Raw genomic sequence first — 8,499 nt, forward strand, 5'->3', positions numbered from 1 at the left:
TTATTTTCTGATCATAAGGGGGAGCGGGCCAAACAGATCTGAATATATAACGGCCAAGCCTTGCCTCCCTTTCCACCTAATGCAATGGAGATCCAACTTAGGCTTCATGGGGGGGAATGGGACAATGTACTAAGAGGGAGACAGGTAGACAATTGAGGCTCTCTTGGGGATGGCAGTACTGAGTGTCTTGGAGCCACGGTTGACACGACTTCTCGGCACGAAGTAACATCCCCCATACAAAGAAATTAATTTTCGCTCACGATGGCCCCAAATCGTGACACGCGCAGAAAAACAACGTGTGTCGTTTTACCTTTGCCATCATTAAGTGAATATTACCGTTCTGGACTGGAAATTGAGATGCAGGGATTGGCGAACTGTCGGCCATCATGGATTTCAGTACCGTTTTTTTCGAATTTATGAGAGAATACTTAGATTAACCCTTCACCTGTCTTTAACATTGTTCAATCTTTATTTTAAGTTATGTATATGTACCTAGAAGAAAAAACAATCCATCAATGAAACAGATCGAGTTAAAAATGCTGAAATTATAAAAAGGAAGCATTAGTGTGCTTTTTGATTGCCGTATTAATAAGGCTTTGCTTGTGAAAATGTTGTTAGAATGTTAAACCCATGGGGCCAGTGAAGGGATAATCGAGACAAATTTCTGGCGAAGTGAGGGTGAGGGGATGGTGGAAATCCACCTTCTGCTCATTTCTGTTCGCCTGGTACTTCAGATTTTCTGCCATACGAATTTTAAGCATTTTGCGGCGGCTGCCGGTCGCCGTTTGGGCATCTTGCCAAGCTCATATCTTGGCCATTTCCCAACCGATCTTGAAAAAGGAAGTCATTTTGGAATCAGGACCTCAATGTCCTTCGATTTGCATCTAAAGTTTTTCGAAATCGGACAATAAAATTTTTCCCCTTTTTCGCAAAATTTTGTGTTGGTTACCCTTGCAAAAATCTCAAAAATCGGTCGATTTTTTTTTGTTCGATTTTCGAAATGTTGGGATGCAGTTGAAAGGATATTGAAGTCCTGATTCCAAAATTGTAATTGGATTCCCAATCGGCAAAGGAACTGCAGAGCTATTTGCTAAAAACTTCATCAAAAATGTACATTATTGCCAATTGAATTCCTCCGTCTGAGGATCAGTATTTCTGATCCTATTTCTGAGACTGTAATTTGTCAAAGCATCTTTGCCATTTCAAATCCAATATAGCCTATTGACTGAAAGTATTTCCGCAAATAAAACACACACATTATTTATGTGTATATATTTGTTTTCTATTTTACCTCTACCTTGCTGTAACCATTTCATTAGAAAAATGTATTTGTTATGTTATGTATTGTTATGTATTTAAGAACTGATCGTGGATAAATTGGAACTTTAGATAAGTGCTTTTCACTCATGATATTTTCGGCGGTATTCGTCCTTTCACCTTAACGTGCCGCAGCTATTTGTGGGAGGTCGCCTTTGTGTCCATATTGTTCATGATTCCCTGCAGGAGAATATTTCTCATATCCTGGAGGCACCTTCCGTAATCCCGGTAATATTGGGAAATAAATATTATATTGGTTAAGTCTATGATTTATGGTTGTCCTTCGCTAGAGGCTGGGAATTTAAATTTCGGTTAATTTATCGATATTTTTAGTTCGCCAAGTTAGTGGTGAGAAATTCAAAATAATTTACTAGAGGTGAGAAATTTAAAAAAAGGTTCAATCATCGATATTTTTAGATCCCAGAGGTGGGAAATTCAAAATAAACAACTAGAGGTGAGATATTTAAAAACCGGTTCAATCATCGATAGTTTTAGATCTGGTTAGAGGTGGGAAATTCAAACGTCTATTTAATTGGTATTTAGAATCATCGTTTGCCTGTTGATGCTTAATCCGTTTCATAAATTAAAACTCTACATTGTGAAATACAAACTTTGTTAGCTAGTTTTAATACAAAATATAATGTTTCTACTCTAAGTTCTAAGATCGGGAGGGTATAACATTTCATGATCTTCCAAGTATTAGCCGAGTTATTAACATTTTTCCATTGGAAAACGGAAAAAATTGGGATCCAGTTTTAATAATTTTTTTGTTGTTTCAAAATATAAATTTTTGATGCACGTTTTAGTAGATATTTTAGCTATTTCGCAACTGATTCCAAAACGGAATACCATTTATAAATCAGAACACTAATCGCCATCGAACTGCGTCACTCGACAACCTTCTGCTGGTTTCTGTTGGTCCGGTACTTCAGATTTCCTGCCATATCATTTTTATGAAATTTGCGCCGCGTTTGAGCCGGCAAGGCTCAACTTTCGAAGCGCATATCTTGGCCATTTCTTGAAGGATTTGGAAATATGTCATATCATTTCGCAATCAGGACTTTGATATCCTTCGAACTGCATCCCAGGATTTCGAAAATAGGGCAAAAAAATTTCGACCCAATTTTCGAGATTTTGGCAAGGGGTACCATCAGGATTTTTTACAAAAATCGTCGAAAATTTTATTGTTCGATTATAAAAAACTTTTGATGCAGATCGAAGGATAATGATGTCCTGATCACAAAATTACACCCCTTTCCAAAATCCGTTAGGAAATAGCAGAGATATGAGCTTGGAAAATCGCGCCTTGGCGGCGAAAACGCGGAGCAAATTTCTCGAAATTCGTATGGCAGAAAATCTGAAGTACCAGGCGAACAGAAACCAGCAGAAGGTTGACGAAATCAAGCAGTGCAAGCAGTGCAGTGACGTCAGAGCAATAATTATTTTCTGATCATAAGGGGGAGCGGGCCAAACAGATCTGAATATATAACGGCCAAGCCTTGCCTCCCTTTCCACCTAATGCAATGGAGATCCAACTTAGGCTTCATGGGGGGGAATGGGACAATGTACTAAGAGGGAGACAGGTAGACAATTGAGGCTCTCTTGGGGATGGCAGTACTGAGTGTCTTGGAGCCACGGTTGACACGACTTCTCGGCACGAAGTAACATCCCCCATACAAAGAAATTAATTTTCGCTCACGATGGCCCCAAATCGTGACACGCGCAGAAAAACAACGTGTGTCGTTTTACCTTTGCCATCATTAAGTGAATATTACCGTTCTGGACTGGAAATTGAGATGCAGGGATTGGCGAACTGTCGGCCATCATGGATTTCAGTACCGTTTTTTTCGAATTTATGAGAGAATACTTAGATTAACCCTTCACCTGTCTTTAACATTGTTCAATCTTTATTTTAAGTTATGTATATGTACCTAGAAGAAAAAACAATCCATCAATGAAACAGATCGAGTTAAAAATGCTGAAATTATAAAAAGGAAGCATTAGTGTGCTTTTTGATTGCCGTATTAATAAGGCTTTGCTTGTGAAAATGTTGTTAGAATGTTAAACCCATGGGGCCAGTGAAGGGATAATCGAGACAAATTTCTGGCGAAGTGAGGGTGAGGGGATGGTGGAAATCCACCTTCTGCTCATTTCTGTTCGCCTGGTACTTCAGATTTTCTGCCATACGAATTTTAAGCATTTTGCGGCGGCTGCCGGTCGCCGTTTGGGCATCTTGCCAAGCTCATATCTTGGCCATTTCCCAACCGATCTTGAAAAAGGAAGTCATTTTGGAATCAGGACCTCAATGTCCTTCGATTTGCATCTAAAGTTTTTCGAAATCGGACAATAAAATTTTTCCCCTTTTTCGCAAAATTTTGTGATGGTTACCCTTGCAAAAATCTCAAAAATCGGTCGATTTTTTTTTGTTCGATTTTCGAAATGTTGGGATGCAGTTGAAAGGATATTGAAGTCCTGATTCCAAAATTGTAATTGGATTCCCAATCGGCAAAGGAACTGCAGAGCTATTTGCTAAAAACTTCATCAAAAATGTACATTATTGCCAATTGAATTCCTCCGTCTGAGGATCAGTATTTCTGATCCTATTTCTGAGACTGTAATTTGTCAAAGCATCTTTGCCATTTCAAATCCAATATAGCCTATTGACTGAAAGTATTTCCGCAAATAAAACACACACATTATTTATGTGTATATATTTGTTTTCTATTTTACCTCTACCTTGCTGTAACCATTTCATTAGAAAAATGTATTTGTTATGTTATGTATTGTTATGTATTTAAGAACTGATCGTGGATAAATTGGAACTTTAGATAAGTGCTTTTCACTCATGATATTTTCGGCGGTATTCGTCCTTTCACCTTAACGTGCCGCAGCTATTTGTGGGAGGTCGCCTTTGTGTCCATATTGTTCATGATTCCCTGCAGGAGAATATTTCTCATATCCTGGAGGCACCTTCCGTAATCCCTTCCGTAATATTGGGAAATAAATATTATATTGGTTAAGTCTATGATTTATGGTTGTCCTTCGCTAGAGGCTGGGAATTTAAATTTCGGTTAATTTATCGATATTTTTAGTTCGCCAAGTTAGTGGTGAGAAATTCAAAATAATTTACTAGAGGTGAGAAATTTAAAAAAAGGTTCAATCATCGATATTTTTAGATCCCAGAGGTGGGAAATTCAAAATAAACAACTAGAGGTGAGATATTTAAAAACCGGTTCAATCATCGATAGTTTTAGATCTGGTTAGAGGTGGGAAATTCAAACGTCTATTTAATTGGTATTTAGAATCATCGTTTGCCTGTTGATGCTTAATCCGTTTCATAAATTAAAACTCTACATTGTGAAATACAAACTTTGTTAGCTAGTTTTAATACAAAATATAATGTTTCTACTCTAAGTTCTAAGATCGGGAGGGTATAACATTTCATGATCTTCCAAGTATTAGCCGAGTTATTAACATTTTTCCATTGGAAAACGGAAAAAATTGGGATCCAGTTTTAATAATTTTTTTGTTGTTTCAAAATATAAATTTTTGATGCACGTTTTAGTAGATATTTTAGCTATTTCGCAACTGATTCCAAAACGGAATACCATTTATAAATCAGAACACTAATCGCCATCGAACTGCGTCACTCGACAACCTTCTGCTGGTTTCTGTTGGTCCGGTACTTCAGATTTCCTGCCATATCATTTTTATGAAATTTGCGCCGCGTTTGAGCCGGCAAGGCTCAACTTTCGAAGCGCATATCTTGGCCATTTCTTGAAGGATTTGGAAATATGTCATATCATTTCGCAATCAGGACTTTGATATCCTTCGAACTGCATCCCAGGATTTCGAAAATAGGGCAAAAAAATTTCGACCCAATTTTCGAGATTTTGGCAAGGGGTACCATCAGGATTTTTTACAAAAATCGTCGAAAATTTTATTGTTCGATTATAAAAAACTTTTGATGCAGATCGAAGGATAATGATGTCCTGATCACAAAATTACACCCCTTTCCAAAATCCGTTAGGAAATAGCAGAGATATGAGCTTGGAAAATCGCGCCTTGGCGGCGAAAACGCGGAGCAAATTTCTCGAAATTCGTATGGCAGAAAATCTGAAGTACCAGGCGAACAGAAACCAGCAGAAGGTTGACGAAATCAAGCAGTGCAAGCAGTGCAGTGACGTCAGAGCGATAATTATTTTCTGATCATAAGGGGGAGCGGGCCAAACAGATCTGAATATATAACGGCCAAGCCTTGCCTCCCTTTCCACCTAATGCAATGGAGATCCAACTTAGGCTTCATGGGGGGGAATGGGACAATGTACTAAGAGGGAGACAGGTAGACAATTGAGGCTCTCTTGGGGATGGCAGTACTGAGTGTCTTGGAGCCACGGTTGACACGACTTCTCGGCACGAAGTAACATCCCCCATACAAAGAAATTAATTTTCGCTCACGATGGCCCCAAATCGTGACACGCGCAGAAAAACAACGTGTGTCGTTTTACCTTTGCCATCATTAAGTGAATATTACCGTTCTGGACTGGAAATTGAGATGCAGGGATTGGCGAACTGTCGGCCATCATGGATTTCAGTACCGTTTTTTTCGAATTTATGAGAGAATACTTAGATTAACCCTTCACCTGTCTTTAACATTGTTCAATCTTTATTTTAAGTTATGTATATGTACCTAGAAGAAAAAACAATCCATCAATGAAACAGATCGAGTTAAAAATGCTGAAATTATAAAAAGGAAGCATTAGTGTGCTTTTTGATTGCCGTATTAATAAGGCTTTGCTTGTGAAAATGTTGTTAGAATGTTAAACCCATGGGGCCAGTGAAGGGATAATCGAGACAAATTTCTGGCGAAGTGAGGGTGAGGGGATGGTGGAAATCCACCTTCTGCTCATTTCTGTTCGCCTGGTACTTCAGATTTTCTGCCATACGAATTTTAAGCATTTTGCGGCGGCTGCCGGTCGCCGTTTGGGCATCTTGCCAAGCTCATATCTTGGCCATTTCCCAACCGATCTTGAAAAAGGAAGTCATTTTGGAATCAAGACCTCAATGTCCTTCGATTTGCATCTAAAGTTTTTCGAAATCGGACAATAAAATTTTTCCCCTTTTTCGCAAAATTTTGTGATGGTTACCCTTGCAAAAATCTCAAAAATCGGTCGATTTTTTTTTGTTCGATTTTCGAAATGTTGGGATGCAGTTGAAAGGATATTGAAGTCCTGATTCCAAAATTGTAATTGGATTCCCAATCGGCAAAGGAACTGCAGAGCTATTTGCTAAAAACTTCATCAAAAATGTACATTATTGCCAATTGAATTCCTCCGTCTGAGGATCAGTATTTCTGATCCTATTTCTGAGACTGTAATTTGTCAAAGCATCTTTGCCATTTCAAATCCAATATAGCCTATTGACTGAAAGTATTTCCGCAAATAAAACACACACATTATTTATGTGTATATATTTGTTTTCTATTTTACCTCTACCTTGCTGTAACCATTTCATTAGAAAAATGTATTTGTTATGTTATGTATTGTTATGTATTTAAGAACTGATCGTGGATAAATTGGAACTTTAGATAAGTGCTTTTCACTCATGATATTTTCGGCGGTATTCGTCCTTTCACCTTAACGTGCCGCAGCTATTTGTGGGAGGTCGCCTTTGTGTCCATATTGTTCATGATTCCCTGCAGGAGAATATTTCTCATATCCTGGAGGCACCTTCCGTAATCCCGGTAATATTGGGAAATAAATATTATATTGGTTAAGTCTATGATTTATGGTTGTCCTTCGCTAGAGGCTGGGAATTTAAATTTCGGTTAATTTATCGATATTTTTAGTTCGCCAAGTTAGTGGTGAGAAATTCAAAATAATTTACTAGAGGTGAGAAATTTAAAAAAAGGTTCAATCATCGATATTTTTAGATCCCAGAGGTGGGAAATTCAAAATAAACAACTAGAGGTGAGATATTTAAAAACCGGTTCAATCATCGATAGTTTTAGATCTGGTTAGAGGTGGGAAATTCAAACGTCTATTTAATTGGTATTTAGAATCATCGTTTGCCTGTTGATGCTTAATCCGTTTCATAAATTAAAACTCTATATTGTGAAATACAAACTTTGTTAGCTAGTTTTAATACAAAATATAATGTTTCTACTCTAAGTTCTAAGATCGGGAGGGTATAACATTTCATGATCTTCCAAGTATTAGCCGAGTTATTAACATTTTTCCATTGGAAAACGGAAAAAATTGGGATCCAGTTTTAATAATTTTTTTGTTGTTTCAAAATATAAATTTTTGATGCACGTTTTAGTAGATATTTTAGCTATTTCGCAACTGATTCCAAAACGGAATACCATTTATAAATCAGAACACTAATCGCCATCGAACTGCGTCACTCGACAACCTTCTGCTGGTTTCTGTTGGTCCGGTACTTCAGATTTCCTGCCATATCATTTTTATGAAATTTGCGCCGCGTTTGAGCCGGCAAGGCTCAACTTTCGAAGCGCATATCTTGGCCATTTCTTGAAGGATTTGGAAATATATCATATCATTTCGCAATCAGGACTTTGATATCCTTCGAACTGCATCCCAGGATTTCGAAAATAGGGCAAAAAAATTTCGACCCAATTTTCGAGATTTTGGCAAGGGGTACCATCAGGATTTTTTACAAAAATCGTCGAAAATTTTATTGTTCGATTTTAAAAAACTTTTGATGCAGATCGAAGGATAATGATGTCCTGATCACAAAATTACACCCCTTTCCAAAATCCGTTAGGAAATAGCAGAGATATGAGCTTGGAAAATCGCGCCTTGGCGGCGAAAACGCGGAGCAAATTTCTCGAAATTCGTATGGCAGAAAATCTGAAGTACCAGGCGAACAGAAACCAGCAGAAGGTTGACGAAATCAAGCAGTGCAAGCAGTGCAGTGACGTCAGAGCAATAATTATTTTCTGATCATAAGGGGGAGCGGGCCAAACAGATCTGAATATATAACGGCCAAGCCTTGCCTCCCTTTCCACCTAATGCAATGGAGATCCAACTTAGGCTTCATGGGGGGGAATGGGACAATGTACTAAGAGGGAGACAGGTAGACAATTGAGGCTCTCTTGGGGATGGCAGTACTGAGTGTCTTGGAGCCACGGTTGACACGACTTCTCGGCACGAAGTAACA

This window comes from Drosophila ananassae, chromosome 2L, assembly GCF_017639315.1.
Source record: "Drosophila ananassae strain 14024-0371.13 chromosome 2L, ASM1763931v2, whole genome shotgun sequence".
Lineage (NCBI taxonomy): Eukaryota > Metazoa > Arthropoda > Insecta > Diptera > Drosophilidae > Drosophila > Drosophila ananassae.